The 18,004-nt window shown below is 43.0% G+C and overlaps 1 protein-coding gene across 9 annotated transcripts in view; it reads left to right on the forward strand.

Moving 5' to 3' along the window:
- Positions 1–18,004, forward strand: part of LOC115195887 (neuropilin-1a) — a 121,930-nt gene that overhangs the window by 13,910 nt on the left and 90,016 nt on the right. The window lies entirely within an intron of this gene.

The raw sequence follows: 18,004 nt of genomic DNA on the forward strand, positions 1-18,004 counted from the left end.
TTGCTATGAATTATCCCAAATCATACCTTGCCATGATAGAAAACATGTTGTCAGAAATAAATTTTCTTCTGCTATATTCACAGAATACAGAAGTACCTTTGACACATCCGGTGATCCATTATAACTAGTGTAATTAGCATTTCCGAGCAGATGAAAGCCCCGTCTAAACTATCTCTCTGGGGTCATGTTTAAAAGAGAGGTTCACCTCTGTCATAAGTTAGAGGACAAAAGGCTGAAAAAGAGAGTGGGGTAGGAATCCTCTCTCTCTCTCTCTCTCTCTCTCATCAATCTTCCATGTTACTCAAAGCGTTAATGGTTGTAAAGTCCTAGTGTGTGTGTGTATGTGGGCGCATCCGTGCGTGTACGTGTGTGTGTGTGTCTATCCCCGGCTGGGGCTAAAGTAGAGGAGAAGGGTTTACCGTTGTGCCGGTGGTGAAGTTTTCACCTTGGCCAGTGTTGGAAGGACAGCTTGATTGAAAAGCTTTCTCACTGTGACATCTGCCATCTTCCCTGCTGCTCTGTCACCACTTTGATTCATGCGCACCCAGCTCACGCACGCCGCGATTGGGAGGCGAGCCACTCCTCTAGAGGACTCCACTTCAGAGGAGGAGAAGAAGGGGGAGATGAAACAGTGGGATGAAGTGGAATGGAAGGATAAGAGGAGTAAGGGGCCACAGTCGTAAAAAAAAAACTTAACTGGAGACCTATAACTCTGCTACACAACGATGTAAAGATATCATGTTTTAGGTTTTTATTTCATTTTTAATGTGGGGAGTAATCCTCCCATGTTCACTGAGGATGGAGTATTGACTATCTTGAGTTTTTTTTGGCAGCAGCCTTTTTCGTTTTTCCCTCCAGAGCCGTACAAGCATCCCTATATGGACATTTTTGGTGGATGAAGTCGCAGCCCGCACAGCTGAGGGATTTCTTGTAGTATGCTTTTGCTTTTATCCGATAACCGACTCCCAGGAAAATAACTTTATGGTCAAGTCCATGTTTGCGTCCCAAATGGCATCCTATTCCCTAGTGCACTGTGGGGCCTGGTCAAAAGATAGGGCCCTGGTCAAAAGTAGTGCACTTTGTAGCGAATAGGGTGCATTTGGGATGCAGACCTTGATTAGAGGACAGCATGGTAACATGGACACAGATCTTTGGACTGTAAGAAATTCATAAAATGTTTTCCTTCCAGCGTAATATGAAAAAGCATTAAACTCTCAGGCCGTAATTCAGTTAAGTGTACTGTTTCCAAAGACATACGAGCATTCAGTCTCAACTCAAGTTCTTTTTGGATATAGATAATATGATTAGCAACAGGTTTTCCCCTCCTCTCTCTCTCTTTCTCTCTGTTTCCAAAACAACGAAAGGGGAAATAAACAAGTGGTAATTATGGGATGTTGGTGGGAGTAGGGGGGATTAGTAGAAAACAGCACCTCACAATGTCATTCTTCTCCTTCCTCCATCCACCCTCCCAGTCCCTAGAGGAATGAGTCCATGGAATCCTGTTTTAATTGATGAGGCCAGTTGGAGATTGTTGAGGCCTGTTGATGAGGCCAGATGGAGCTGTAGAGTCTGTGAAGTCTTTAATACACCATGTCCAGGCATGTCAGCCGTGTTTAGTTTAGTGGCGTAGCCCTGAATGGCCCTCAAGGTTTGATTGATGTGGTCCTGGTCTTCAGCTCCTTCCATACCTGGTTGCCCTAAAGTGTCAGTGCTTTATGAGCTGCAAGGGGGCAAGGAATGGAGGACTCAAGGTATAATTATAAACAGCCGAGTTTGGCCCACGTCGGACCAATAAAAATGCACCTTCAGAGACTGGGGGCTGTTCTTCCAGCTTCCAGCATCAACCAGGAGAGGCTCTGAAGCCAAGTGGGGTTTGTTTTGCAGTATGTAGGACAGTTGTCCTATTTCAGGCCGGCACATTCCAACCGTCCGTGGTCCATCGTTCTCTGTCTCTGTCTGTCTGTCTGTCTGTCTGTCTGTCTGTCTGTCTGTCTGTCTGTCTGTCTGTCTGTCTGTCTGTCTGTCTGTCTGTCTGTCTGTCTGTCTGTCTGTCTGTCTGTCTGTCTGTCTGTCTGTCTGTCTGTCTGTCTGTCTGTCTGTCTGTCTGTCTGTCTGTCTGTCTGTCTGTCTGTCTGTCTGTCTGTCTGTCTGTCTGTCTGTCTGTCTGTCTGTCTGTCTGTCTGTCTGTCTGTCTGTCTGTCTGTCTGTCTGTGTGTGTGTGTGTGTGTGTGTGTGTGTGTGTGTGTGTGTGTTTGTGCACACCGTGGGGCGGTTTGCAAGCCCGTCCATCGACAGCTTGTGTGGTCTTTCCCCGGCCTTACCTCCACAGCTCTCTGTAGGTTGACAAGGGTGTGTGTGTGTGCCTGCATGTTTGTGTGTGTGTGTGGGTTGGCTGCATGCAGCAGCAGCAGCAGCAAAGAAGACTTTGATGGATGCCTCTGGACCCCACTGCTCTCTGATTGACTTAGAGCCACCCCTCAAATACTCACTTTGTTGGCTTTCCCACTTGATCTCTTCTCTGTAAACCAGAAAAGCTACCGCCTTTTTCTCACGGCATAATTATATTACCTAAATAGCCTCAATAGGCACATATATGGTGCATTTAGCCACTCTACACCTCAATATACTACGCTTTTAAGATCAAATTGTTTTGCAATGGGGTGCTGGTGGTCTCCCATTGCCATACTTTACCCCTGTACCCCAGGTGCCACCCCCTCCCATCGCACCACTCCTCAACAGGGTCCATGAGAGGGCCCCTCTCCTCTCCTTGCCACCCATCCATGGATCCTCCAGAGTCCAGAGGGGAACACAAACTGCTTCCATAATGGCACCCTTTTCACTATATAGCAGAGGTGGGACCAAGTCATTGTTTTACAAGTCACAAGTAAGTCTCAAGTCTTAGCACTCAAGTCCCAAGTCAAGACAGGCAAGTCCATGTCAAGTTTCAAGTCAAGACCGCCAAGTATCAAGTCGAGTCTCAAGTCTTTAACTTTGAGTTTCGAGTCCTAAACAAGTCATAATGTGCTCTTCATCGAATGTATTACTATTTCATATTTTTAACAAGAGTAATAGTTCGTATATTACATTTACGCAAATCATGAATGTTTTTAAAAATATCTATATATTTATTACTTTCCAAAAAACTTTCTATTTCCATGGAAATACATGGGTAGCCATGAGAAAGACCCCCCCCCCCCCCCCCAAGTAGTGATCGACTATCGAGGATCGCTATGGGGCGCAATCGGGCAATGTAGGCTTGTACACAATCGCCCAACCACAGTCGCCCAACCTTGTTTTAGGAACATCAGGCAGAATTTAGCCTACCAACTGCCTAGCCAGTTGTAGCTCAATCTTGGATGCAATGATCACATTCCCGCACTGACTGACTGTGTGGAGCCTCATTGATTTAACGTTACGCTACCCTACATGATACACTAGTAAAGTAATAAAATATATAGCTGCCGGCTATATTAGCCATGTGCAGCTTCAAATGTCAAACAAAGTTACATGTTTTGCAAGTTGCAATCCGTTTTTTGTTGATACAGCATCGTCTTTATATCCGAAAATAATAATTTTGGGTATCTTTCCAAGGGCTCCATCTGAATTCACCCGCCAACGTCCCTCTGCACTGCCACGCACAACTTTTCCTCAGCTGGCACAATTTGATTGGCTGCTGTCCGATTCAAAATGTAATCCATTAAATTAAGAGTTGATGCGCTGCACACTTTTTATAATAGCATCATTTTTAATATTTGAGCTTGGGGAGGGTATCAAGTCAGGTCGAGTCATAAGGCTCAAGTCCAAGTCAAGTCACGAGTCATTGGTGTTAAAGTCAAAGTCGAGTTGCAAGTCATCATATTTGTGACTCAAGTCTGACTCAAGTCCAAGTCATGTGACTCGAGTCCACACCTCTGCTATATAGTGCACCACTTTTAACCAGGGCCCCTGGTCAAAAGTAGTGCACTATATAGGGAATAGTGTGCAGTTAAGCATGCAACCATGGTCAGAATGCAGAGGCAGCTAATTACTAGGTGGATGGGCTCCATGTTGGCTGACAGACCAGGGTTTGCATGGAAGGGCCAGTAAATGGAGAGGTCAGTTAATTCACCCTGCAAAAACTTGGCAGGATTTGCTAGGCTGGCCCATCAGAACGGCACTTTGATCAGCCTGGGCAGTGGGTAAAGAATGGGCAATGCCAACCCCTCCATACCCCCTATCCTCAGCTCTGCCCGGCCTACAGCCCACGGCCCACACATGTTGTTGTTGTTATTGAAGAGATGCATCTCACCCTCACAGCCTTCACAGCATGGCCTATTTGGCTTCCAAACAAACTTGTCATGAAAAAAATAAAGTATACTATAGCTAGTGTGGAAATGCGGATGGGAGGAGGGAGCTATGAGAGGTGAATGATCACTAGGGAGGATCAGCATACCAGATAGAGGATGTGAGTGTCCTTGGCTATTTGACAATCAGTCAAATAACTGGTCACGCCAAAATACATTTGGCACACACATTCTAAATCACTGCTGTTTGTTATCGTCATCCTCTTCCGCTTCCTGTCAAGAGTAGAAATAGCTGCCTGCCGGTCTTAAATGTGTGTGTGTGCTTGTGTCTCTGTATGTGTGTGTGTTAGAGTAGAAAGGGCGCCCTGCCCAAAATCATTTGTCCTCCTGTCCTCCCTGCTCCTCTCTCCAGCCAGCCACTGTCTTATCCCAGGCTCTGTAGCCTCTCCCAGCTGGCTGTATATCGCTCTGACCTGGTTGAGGGGCAGCAGGGCCTGGCTTCCCCTAAACCCCTGCTGTTTCTCTGTTGCAGTCTTCTGGGAGCAGAGGAGAGGGTGGATGGGGAGGAAGAGAGAGACGGATGGACCTTTTAATTAAATAAGCAGTTATTGCTATTGCCCACCAGCTCTTTAGTCAGTGCGGAGCCAGATAAAATAATCAGGGGACAGCTGAGAGAGAGAGGAGAGAGGCCTAGCTTGGTCTACCCTGTCTGCTCTGTCTGGCAGGAATCCTTCACATGACACTGCTCCCCCAGGCCACCAGCATTATTCATGTTGTCACCCATTAGCCTACTACTACTATCTCTCTCTCTTGCTCTCTCTGTCTCTTGTGCTACCTCTCCTCTATGTCTCTCTCTCTCTCCTTAATCTCTCTCCCACTCCCTTTCTCTTTTCCTATCCTCTTCTTTCTCTCTCCTCATTGTGGAGAGGAAAGAGTCTTGAAACGGCACCCAGCCTTGAAACAGTTTGAAAGGCTTTACCTCTGTTTGACCCCGTTCCTCCCCCTATTCTCCCCCACCCTTAGAATCCACTGTGCAGAATACACGCAGCTCATTACCCACGAGGGAGGGAGGGAGGGAGAATGCATCTTACAGTAGTCAATAAATGGGCATATAGTTTGTTTTTACATATGTTTTGCTCGCAGTGCTGGCTGTCACACAAATCATAAATCATACAGTATCTTCTCTGGTCACGAGCCCATTGTTTACAGTTAACCACTTTTTTGTCCTCTTCCTCCTCACCTTTTATTTTTTTCTCCTTGTTTTGTATGAGCTTCATCATAGTATTCATCATATCAGCTTCATATCAGCACATTGACTCTGTACCGGTACCCCCTGTCTATAGCCTCACTATTGTTATTTTACTGCTGCTCTTTAATTATTTGTTACTTTTATTTGTTATATTATAAATTTTTTTGTATTTTTCTTAAAACTGCATTGTTGGTTAAGGGCTTGTAAGTATGTGACAAATAACATTTACATTTTATTGATTTTAGCTTAATCATATGGATGAGTAGAATTATATAGAGACTCTTCTCTTCTCTCTTCTACTCTCTTCCCCTCCTCTCCTCTCCTTCTTTCCTCTGTAATCACAGGGCTCTCAGATGTCACAGTGCGACAAATGGGAGCTGTTCTCTCAGTAATGGCTCACTGACACAGACAATATGAGTACCTGCTACTCTGCTACTGTCTGTGTCTTCCTTATTGTCTTCCACACTTCTGTCTCTCTTTTCCAATTAGCGCTTTTCTCTCTCTTTTTTGATAAGGTTGCTAGTTACTCTGCTGTGTTAAATTATGAAATTGAACCAAGGTGTGTTTTGTACAGTAAAGGCCATGTTGCAAGACATGAGGCTAGACTTCAGTATGTGGGGAATGTTGAGTAATTTAGTCAGTTACTAATAATTTAGGTTATTCAATGTCACCCGACCCTGAGGTAATGTTATCATGCATTTCCTAGAAAACCAGCTGCTGGGGTATTCAGTGACAGCTCCGTGAGTACCTGAATATTCATAACAACGTTCTTCTACAAATATGCACAGAAACACTGCCGTATTGGAGCCTAGCTAAGTGATTTAATATCAGGCGCTGACTTGAAAAGGAAAAAGTGCTAAATGCATATTTCCATTCTGCCCTGGGCGATTCGCTAATTATTTGTAGTAATTCATTCCTGCTTTATTCATGATAACGGGCAAAATACAAGCACGATATGGGCAAAATACAAGCACTCCACCGCTTTCTCATCAAGCTGTACTACAAACACTGCTTCCATTAAATGTTTAACCCCATGAATAGAATAAACATTGAAAGGTGATGATTAAGGGTGGGAAGGAATTAAGGTGTTTGTTTGCGCTTTGAGCCTGTACTTTACAAAGCATGTGCTCTATACATTTAGCGATTAGATCAAGTTTAAGGGTGTTTATCCAGAGTGGATTGATTTATGGCTTATGGAACAACTGGTCATAATGTCTCTTATATATTCTTAGAGTGTGTGTGTCGTCATGACATTAACTATTTATTTGACAGTGAATGTACCGCTGTGTATCAGAATGTCATTCAGCACTTGAGGCAACAAACTTGAGTCACAGCTATCTCACATGCAATTCTCCAACAGTTTCAACTAGGCCATTCTAGCTTATCATTTACAACCATTTTACAGCAAACCATTATATTATACAACGTTCCAAGTTTCTGTAATCATGTTTTCGTGACATAATGATCTTGCTAATTCTTTACTACTCTACCCGTTCCGTGCCGCTCGGCAGTCACAAATCATAATAACTCTATTAGGGTGTGTTTTTATTTCAGGACGGAGTCGGAGTCTGACGTTTAAATGTAGAGTCTGTTGCTGCCCACACCGTTCCCTCCCTGTCGTCAGACTCAGCGACTGACAGTTCATTACAAACCTGGATGGCACTGAGGAGGGGGGAGGAGGGAGGAGAGTGAGGAGGGTGAGACTATTACTATAGTTTTGGTTAATGAATATCACATGCTGGAGAAAGGCGGTAAGCGCAGTCCATCTGAATCGGTGAGGTATGTCCCCGCCAGGCTCGAAAAAAATATACTTTGTCTCAGCCGGCGGCCTCATTGTACAAACGGTAATGATGTTATGCTCCAGTCCTAAGTGACAGTTTGTTAGCCCTGATGTCTAGCTAGGACTTGAGCAGGATTTCAGATCTCCGAGACGGATTTCTTGACAGCCGACAACAGGCTTTTCCTGTAAACCCCATTTAGGCCTCTCTGGAGTTGCGTCTAAAATAGTATCCTATTTACTATGTAGTGCACTACTTTTGATCAGGTCCCACAGGGCTCTGGTCAAAAGTAGTTCACCACATATAAGGAATAGGGTGCCATTTGGGATGCAGGCTAGGCCTCACTGAGCTGAGCTGTCCCTGATCTCTTTTGTTGTTTGGGCTTTACCAGTTTAGTTAGTTTAACCCTGAGAGTTGTTTTTAAATGTTTGGAGGTGACATGTTTTTGCTGTGATCGTTAGCCCTTGAGACAGGTCTACAAAGAGAAACACTAGAGAACAGACATGGTCTCTGTCCCAAATGGCATCCTTTTCACTATAGTGTACTACTATTGACCAGGCCACATGTAGTGCACTATATAGGGAATAGGCTGCCATTTGGAATGCTCTCTTTGACCGTTTGTTTTGACACAGTTCTACCAAAGGAGGGAATATAAAACAACATTGGTTTCATTGCTTTCCACTAGGTCATGGGCTTATGTTTATAATTTGACCTGATTAAGAAACTGTAACGTCTTGTATCAAGCTTAACGGCACTTCATAACATTATTCCTTTACCTGGATCATATTCCATATATCACAACATATCGTTCTATGTTTTTAGATAGAGCTATAGAGAGACAATCATTTCTATAAGGAAAAGCTCAAGGCATTTAAAAACCTGTTATATTGTTAGACTGTGGTTCATCGCCTCCTCTTGGGCTGTGTGAGGTGGGCTAATGTTCCTATTTGTCACTGTAGGATTGCTTTCTCTCTCTCCCCCCGCAGTACGAAGGCAGGGTAATACATTTGGAGGCGCTGAAGCGAGAATTAGATTCATCCTTTTTGCTTTTAATTTGCCCTCTGGATTGGCAGACCATTTTCACCATTAGCGCTGCGGGAGGGAGTGTGTGTGCTCCATTGGCACGGCACTGGCCTACCCGGGCTGGAGTGGAGCAGACAGATTAATGACTGTTATAGTCGGGGCATGGCTCAGCTGGATCCTATTGTCTATGAGGGAGAACAACAACAACACAAAACATAACAAATGATGATACTTTCTGTGTGGGCGGCATCCAAATGTAACTTGGTAGAGCCTGAGGAAAGAAATTATGAGTGGAGGGCAGCAGGAGGATTGTCCAAGCTGTGTTTTGATGAGAACGGTATCCCCCCTCTATACTCTCTAATGGTGTCTGTCTGTCTGTCCTGGGCCTTTGGGTCCTCAGACACACACACACACAATGAGCCACTCATCCTTTAGTGACTCGGCCAATAAAGAAATGGTCAGATGACGCAGATGCTAAGCTACAGGACTGTTTAGCTAGCACAGACTGGAATATGTTGCGGGATTCTTCCAATGGCATTGAGGAGTACACGACATCAGTAACTGGCTTCATCAATAAGTGCATCGATGACGTTGTCCCCACAGTGACTGTACGTACATACCCCAACCAGAAACCATGGATTACAGGCAACATCCACACTGAGCTAAAGGGTAGAGCTGCCGCTTTCAATGAGTGGGACTCTAACCCGGACGCTGATAAGAAATCCTGCTATGCCCTAAGACTCCTGAACATCTAATCAATGGCTACCCAGACTGACTATTTGCATTGCCCCCTATTTTACACTGCTGCTACTCTCTTATTATCTATGCATAGTCACTTTAATAACTCTACCTACATGTACATATTACCTCAATTACCTTGACTAAATAGTGCCCCTGTACATTGATTCTGTACCGGTACCCCCTGTATGTAGCCTCGCTACTGTTATTTTCCTGCTGCTCTTTAATTATTTGTTGTTTTTATTTTTTACTTATCCATTTTTTACTTAACACCTATTTTTCTTAAAACTGCATTGTTTGTTAAGGGCCTGTAAGTATGCATTTCACTGTAAGGTCTACACCTGTTGTATTCGGCGCATGTGACAAATAAAATTTGATTTGATATGATCCATATCTGTACACACACACACATCCGTATAGTCCTGCAGCTTTCCTCCCTCCTTCGACGTTGATGCATTTCCTCATACATTTTTTAAACACCTGGCAAGTCTCAGGTTTGGTCAGTGAGGGAGGAGGAGAGAGGTGGCCTGCAGAGACCGAGGTAGAGGCACTGAGGTGAAACATATATAATAAGTTAGGAGAACAGAACAGTGCTGCAAAAGATTGATGCCCTCTCTGTGCTGTGAGCTGTGGAAAAGACAGGGCCAATGCAGCCTGCCCAATATTACCTCACAGAAGATCTGTTACAGTAGATACTGAGAAAAACTATAGAGCAATACACCACAAAAACATATGACTTACAGTAGATACGATCTCTTTCTGATATTATCTTCTGTTTTAACACATGATAAGCTGCATATAATACTTCTTGGATGCTACATTATGCCAATTTAAGCTGTGTTATGCCACACAATGTTCTCTCTTGGACAATAACCTGCTGTGTCTAAATGATCGTTATATAATGGCCCATAGGGCTCTGGTCAAAAGTAGTGCACTATGTCGGGAATATGGTGCCATTTGGGATGCATACAGTGACATAAGAAAGGCAAGAAACCCAATCTGTCTTAAACTGGATAATGGGAGCCTTCATGGTCATTGTGTTGTAAAGCACAGGAAAAACACTGTAAACCGATGGATTCCTGCACAAATGTACCATGATAAACTCCTTATGTTGACACACAGCATGGGCACACAGTACCTTGTTTTTTACATGTCTCAAGCACACTGATAAAGTAGACTTGTGAAACAGGGTCTTATTTGTCCAAGCCAACCAATACATGGGCTGTTGCCACAGCTGGTCCTAAAAGCTGAAAGGAAGGGTCAGCTCTTAAAAAACAAACAGAGGGAAAAGAAGCCAAACACGCTCATGCAAACACAGAGTACTCATTACAACTGAAACATCACAGTCAGACCACACCATTATCACAGCCAGGTGAAGGTATTGTAGCCATACCACACCAAGGTCCTAAAGTAAAGACCTATTGGTCAGACTGGTCTCTACAGCTGTAGGATCTTAATTTGAGTCTGTTTGCTACAACAGGAAATAATCCTACAGCAACAGGAAATGTGAATTATTATAATTAATGGAAATGCCGAAGTGGAAATTAAGAACTTCAGATGCTATTTTAAACTTCAAATACACTGCATTGCAGGAAAGTTCTCCTGCAACAGGTTATAATTGTAATGGCTTAGCAGATAATATGAAAACACTAACAATATTTACCTGGCTTAAAGAGAAGAAATATAATATCTATTGTTTACAGGAAATTCATTCAACAATTTTAGATGAAGTTGTGTGGGAAAAGGACTGGGGGCTAAAATATACATCACCCATGGGCTAAGAAACTGAAAAGGGGTGATGATATTAATTAACAGTAATTTTGATCCGAATGTGCAAATTGTCCAACTTTGTCCGCAAGGTAGATGTATGAAATTTAAATATGTTATTGGACCATAAACAGATATGGCTCATTAACCTTTACAGACCAAATAATGATGATCAACGTTTCTTCGAAAATATGTATAATAAATTATCAACCCTACAAGCAATACAAGACTCTAATATTATAGTGGAAGATTATAATACTGTTTTAAATACCTCAATGAACCGTAAAGGAAATCACACTACAAACTATCACCCTCATGCTTTTAAGGAAATCACGAATGTCATGGATAATTGGAACTAGTGGATATATGGAGGCTTAAATATCCTGAACTAGTGAGATATACATGGTGGAGGCTCAATCAAGCTAGTCGTCTTGACTACTTCCTTATGTCATTCTTGTTGGCACTAAAAGTTTAAAAAGTGTTGATAGGAGAGAGAATGCGGTCAGACCATCAGATAATTGGCATATACATTACTCTTTACTGAATTTCCATGTGGGCGAGGATATTGGAAATTTAATCAAAGCCTTTTGGATGATAACTTGTTTTTAACGAGGAGAGAGGAATTTATAATGACATTTTTCCTACATAACGTAGATACAGCAGATCCCCTTATTATATGGGACACGTTTAACCTTTTCACACGTACCAACAAATGGATGTGATCATTCGAATCAAAGCAAATCAAATCAAATTGTATTAGTCACATGAGCCAAATAGAATAGGTGTAGACCTTAGAGTGAAAAGCTTACTTACAAGCCCCTAACCGACAGTGCAGTTTAAAAAAATACAGATAAAAATAAGAGATAAATGTAACAAGTAATTAAAGAGCAGCAGAAAAAAATAACAATATATACAGGGGGGTCCCAGTACAGAGTCAATGTGCGGGGGCACCGGTTAGTTGGGGTAGTATGTACATTTAGGTAGAGTTAATTAAAGTGACTATGCATAGATGACAACAGAGAGTGGCAGTGGTGTGGAGAGGGGGGGCAATGCGAATAGTCTGGGTAGCCATTTGACTAGATGTTCAGGGGTCTTATGGCTTGGGGTGAGACGCTGTTTAGAAGCCTCTTGGACCTAGACTTGGCGCTCTGGTACCGCTTGCCGTGTGGTAGCAGGGAGAACAGTCTATGACTAGGGTGGCTGGAGTCTTTGACAATTTTTAGGGCCTTCCTCTGACACCGCCTGGTATAGAGGTCCTGGATGGCAGGAAGCTTGGCCCCAGTGATGTACTGGGCCATACGCACTACCCTCTGTAGTGCCTTGTGGTCGGAGGTCGAGTAGTTGCCATACCAGGCAGTGATGCAACCAATCAGGATGCACTTGATGGTGCAGCTGTAGAAGTTTTTGAGGATCTGAAGACCCATGCCAAATCTTTTCAGTCTCCTGAGGGGGAATAGGTTTTGTCGTGCTCGCTTCACGACTGTCATGGTGTGCTTGGATCATGTTAGTTTGTTGGTGATGTGGACACCAAGGAACTTGAAGCTCTCAACCTGCTCCACTGCAGTCCCATCGATGAGAATGGGAGCATGCTCAGTCCTCTTTTTCCTGTAGTCCACAATCATCTCCTTTGTCTACAGTGGTCCTTGGAGCATACGCTCAAACCGGTTTGATTAGAACGCTTATTTAGAACGTCCAGTTTCGATTGACACAACAGTCAGCATTTGAGCTAGCCACACTGAATTTTTCACAGAAACATTTTGCACAAACACAGTCCTTACAAAGTTATGTCCTGAATGTGACAAGTTTATTTTTGGATGCAATGTTCAGACATACATAGAAGTAGCAACAGCATACACAATCATCCAAACCGGAAAATGTAAGCAACATTAGTCCTTGCGCTAACTGAGGAAATATTGACATAACACAATCGGTCATATTTAGATAACTCTAGGCTGACAGAAATCACAATATGAATTTGCTAATATCAATTGCTATATATAATTCATTACAAGTGAGCTCAACATTTTTCAAAATAATTGATTAAAACACATTCTAGTAATCCAAGAATGGGTAGTTTGTGCACGCCACCATGTTTGTTTTTTGCGTCAACCAAAGATAATAGGAGGAGACAAGATGAGTTTGGTCTGTTTGCAGTATGCATGTTGAAGGGGGTGATCATTCACTTCCCTTCATTCACTTCCGGAAGTTTACCCGAAAGATGAGTGAATCATTCCATCACCTCATTATAACATCCAGTTAGATTTTTATTTGCCACATATTTGAAATTGTGCTATTTCACAAAAGTTCTGAACCTATTAACATTTTACAGACCCCGTATGTTTACATTTGTTATCTTGTTGTTATTAGTCCCACCCTTCAGCTCCATTCAACCCCTCCCATCTATCTCTTAACACCATCCATATTGGATTTCTATTTGCCATATATTTTTCATCTGTGCTGTGATGCTTCACAAAAGTTCTGAACCTTTCTATTCTCATAGTTTCAACAGATTGTAAATTAAAGATGACACAGGGATTCTTTAGCAAAATAGCCCAGTACTGTACTGCTGACCATCACGTTGTACAGCGCCATATTTTCCATTCCATCCTAACAGAAACTCAGAAGGTTTTTCATTTTACATGCATGGAATAGAAACACCATAAATTTAATCAAGTTAATTAAGCAAGTACTAGTCAAAAGTTTGGACACACCTACTCGTTCCAGGATTTTTCTTAATTTTTTACTATTTACTACATTGTAGAATAATAGTGAAGACATCACAACTATGAAATAACACATGTGGAATCAGTTAAGAACAAATTCGTATTTACAAGGACAGCCTACTCCTTCCTCCCCATCGGGGAATCGAGCCGGGGTCTCATGGGGTCTCCCGCGTGCCTGCATTTTGTAGTACAGACATGGCCTGCTCTCACTTAGGTAAGGAATTAGGCACTTTCCCACGTTTACTACAGTATGTATTGTCATTTTGTGTGTCAATTCATAAACCATTTGCCATGGAATCGGTACATCGAAAATCTCATCCCAACTATTTTGCAATTTATATGGAACAGCTGTCAATTTTTTGGTCCTTAAATGAAACTGGAATATATTTTTATTTATAACCAATTTTGGTCTTTAATGCAGGGCCAACAGACAAGTTCCTTACTTTTTCCCCTTCCACTTCCCTTTTCCATTTTTGCAGTAAAGCTGCAATTAGTTGGTTGTAATTTTGGGTAGAGCAGACATTTCAATGTCTGTGTTAGCTGCATGTGTGACATAACTCCACCAGTCCTATGTATGATATCATTTACAAAGATTATACCTTTTTTAAACATTTTATCGAAATCGTTTTTGTTTTATCAATTAGTATATTTGAGTTTAACCACAATATTTGTTGTGTTATTTGTTCTGTCTTTTCAGGTGAATTAAACTGAAACTTGTGTATCGAAATGCTTGTTTTTCTAGTTCCGACTGTGCAACAATATCTAACATGTAATCAAACAATTCCAAAACAACAACCTAATATACACAAATCTAAGTAAAGGAATACGAATATATACATATAAATATAAGAATGAGCAACGACAGAGCGGCATAGGCAAGATACAATAGAATGTATAAAAAACAGTATATACTGTACATATGAGATGACTAATGTAAGATATGTAAACATTATGAAAGTGGCATTATTAAAGTGACTAGTGATCCATTTATTAAAGTGGCCAATGATTTCAAGCCTGTATGTAGGCAGCAACCTCTCTGTATTAGGGATGGCCTTGAGATAGAAGTTGTTTTTCAGTCTCTCAGTCCCAGCTTTGATGCATCTGTACTGACCTCACCTTCTGGATGGTAGTGGGGTGAACAGGCAGTGGCTCGGGTGGTTGTTGTCCTTGATCTTTTTGGTCTTCCTGTGACATCGGGTGGTGTAGGTGTCCTGGTGGGCAGGTATTTTTCCCCTGGTGATGCGTTATGCAGACCGCACCACCCTCTGGAGAGCCTTGCGGTTGTGGGCGGTGCAATTGCCATACCGGATGGTGATACAGCTTGACAGGAGGCTCTCGATTGTGCATCTGTAAAAGCTTGTGAGGGTTTTAGGTGACAAGCCACATTTCTTCATTCTCCTGAGGTTGAAGAGGCGCTGTTGCGCCTTCTTCACCATACTGTCTGTGTGGGTGGACCATTTCAGTTTGTCCGTGATGTGTACTTTCCACCTTCTCCACTGCTGTCCCGTCAATGTGGATATGTGCTGTTTCCTGAAGTCCACGATCTTCTCCTTTGTTTTGTTGATGTTGAGTGAGAGGTGCCCGAGTGCCCTCACCTCCTCCCTGTAGGCTGTCTCGTCATTGTTGATAATCAAGCCTACTACTGTTGTGTTGTCTGCAAACTTGATGATTGAGTTGGAGGCGTGCATGGCACGCAGTCTTGGGTGAACAGGGAGTAAGGGGGGGGGGCTGAGCATGCACCCTTGTGGGGCCTCGGTTTTGAGGATCAGTGAAGTGGAGATGTTATTTCTTACCTTCACCAGCTGGGGGCGGCCCGTCAGGAAGTCCAGGATGCAGGCGGGGTTGAGACCCAGGGCCTCAAGCTTAATGATGAGCTCGGAGGGTACTATGGTGTTGAAAGCTGAGCTATAGTCAATTAATAGCATTCTTACATAGGTATTGCACTTGTCCAGATGGATTGCATTGTCTGTGGACCTTGTGGAGCGGTAAGCAAATTTAAGTGGGTCTAGGGTGACAGGTAAGGTGGAGGTGGAGGTGATATGATCCTTGACTAGCCTTTCAAAGCACTTCATGATGACAGAAGTGAGTGCTACTGGGCGATAGTCATTTAGTTCAGTTACCTTTGCCTTCTTGGGTACAGGAATAATGGTGGCCATCTTGAAGCATGTGGTGACAGCAGACTGGGAGAGTGAGAGATTGAATATGTCCGTAAACACACCAGCCAGCTGGTCTGCACATGCTCTGAGGACGTGGATAGGGTTAACACGTTTAAATGTCTTACTCACGTTGGCCACTGAGAAGGAGAGCCCACAGTCCTTGGTAGCGGGCCAGGTCAGTGGAACTGTATTATCCTCAAAGCGGGAAAAGAAAGTGTTTCGTTTGTCTGGAAGCAAGACCTCGGTGTCCATAATGTGGCTGGTTTTCCTTTTGTAGTCCGTGAATGTCTGTAGACCCTGCCGCATATGTCTCGTGTCTGAGCTGTTGAACTGCGACTCCATTTTGTCTCTATACTGACATTTCGCTTGTTTGATTGCCTTGCAGAGGCAAAAACTACACTGTTTATATTCGGCCATATTCCCAGTCACCTTCCCAAGGTTAAATGCGGTGGTTCGCTCTTTCAGTTTTGCGCCAATGTCACCATCTATCCACGGTTTCTGGTTAAGGTAGGTTTTTATAGTCACAGTAGGTACAACATCTCCTATGCACTTCCTAAAAAACTCACTCACCGAATCATCGTATACGTCAATGTCTGATTAGGATGAATAATATCTGACAAAAACGTTTTTAATTCTATGCGCTAAGTATTTAGCTAGACGTTTTTTGATTTTTATTTGGATTTCATGTAATTTACATACACAAAATAGTCCAAATTGGTGAAGTGAAATTTAAAAATAACACAATTCAAAAAAGTATAAAAAATAAAAACCGGAAAAGTGGTGCATGCATAGGTATTCACCCCCTTTGCTATGAAGCCCCTAAATAAGATCTGGTGCAACCAATTACCTTCAGAAGTAACATAATTAGTTAAATAAAGTCCACCTGTCTGCAATCTAAGTGTCACATCATCTGTCACATGATCTCAGTATATATAGAGTCATGGCCAAAAGTTTTCAGAATGACACAAATATTAATTTTCACAAAGTCTGCTGCCTCAGTTTGTATGATGGCAATTTGTATATACTCCAGAATGTTATGAAGAGTGATCAGATGAATTGCAATTAATTGCAAAGTCCCTCTTTGCCATGCAAATGAACTGAATCCCCAAAAAACATTTCCACTGCATTTCAGCCCTGCCACAAAAGGACCAGCTGACATCAAGATTCTCTCGTTAACACAGGTGTGGGTGTTGACGATTGACGATTGACAATCATGCTGATTGAGTTCGAATAACAGATTGGAAGCTTCAAAAGGAGGGTGGTGCTTGGAATCATTGTTCTTCCTCTGTCAACCATGGTTACCACCTGCAAGGAAACACGTGCCGTTTTCATTGCGTTGCACAAAAAAGTGCTTTACAAGCAATGATATTTCTGCCAGTAAGATTGCACCTAAATCAACCATTTATCGGATCATCAAGAACTTCAAGGAGAGTGGTTCAATTGTTGTGAAGAAGGCTTCAGGACGCCCAAGAAAGTCCAGCAAGCGCCAGTACCGTCTCCTAAAGTTGATTCAGCTGAGGGATCGGGGCAGCACCAGTACAGAGCCTGCTCAGGAATGGCAGCAGGCAGGTGTGAGTGCATCTGCACGCACAGTGAGGCGAAGACTTTTGGAGGGTGGCTTGGTGTCAAGAAGGGCAGCAAAGAAGCCACTTTTCTCCAGGAAAAACATCAGGGACAGACTGATATTCTGCAAAAGGTACAGGGATTGGACTGCTGAGGACTGGGGTAAAGTCATTTTCTCTGAAGAATCCCCTTTCCGATTGTTTGGGGCATCCGGAAAAAAGCTTGTCCGGAGAAGACAAGGTGAGTGCTACCATCAGTCCTGTGTCATGCCAACAGTAAAGCATCCTGAGACCATTCATGTGTGGGGTTGCTTCTCAGCCAAGGGAGCGGGCTCAATCACAATTTTGCCTAAGAACACAGCCATGAATAAAGAATGGTACCAACACATCCTCCGAGAGCAACTTCTCCCAACCATCCAGGAACAGTTTGGTGACGAACAATGCCTTTTCCGGCATGATGGAGCACCTTGCCATAAGGCAAAAGTTATAACTAAGTGGCTCGGGGAACAAAACATTGATATTTTGGGTCCATGGCCATTAAACTCCGCAGACCTTAATCCCAATGAGAACTTGTGGTCAATCCTCAAGAGGCGGGTGGAAAAACAAAAACCCACCAATTCTGACAAACTCCAAGCATTGATTATGCAAGAATGGGCTGCCATCAGTCAGGATGTGGCCCAGAAGTTAATTGACAGCATGCCAGGGACGGATTACAGAGGTCTTAA

The sequence above is a fragment of the Salmo trutta genome, chromosome 6 (assembly GCF_901001165.1).
Source record: "Salmo trutta chromosome 6, fSalTru1.1, whole genome shotgun sequence".
Classification (NCBI taxonomy): domain Eukaryota; kingdom Metazoa; phylum Chordata; class Actinopteri; order Salmoniformes; family Salmonidae; genus Salmo; species Salmo trutta.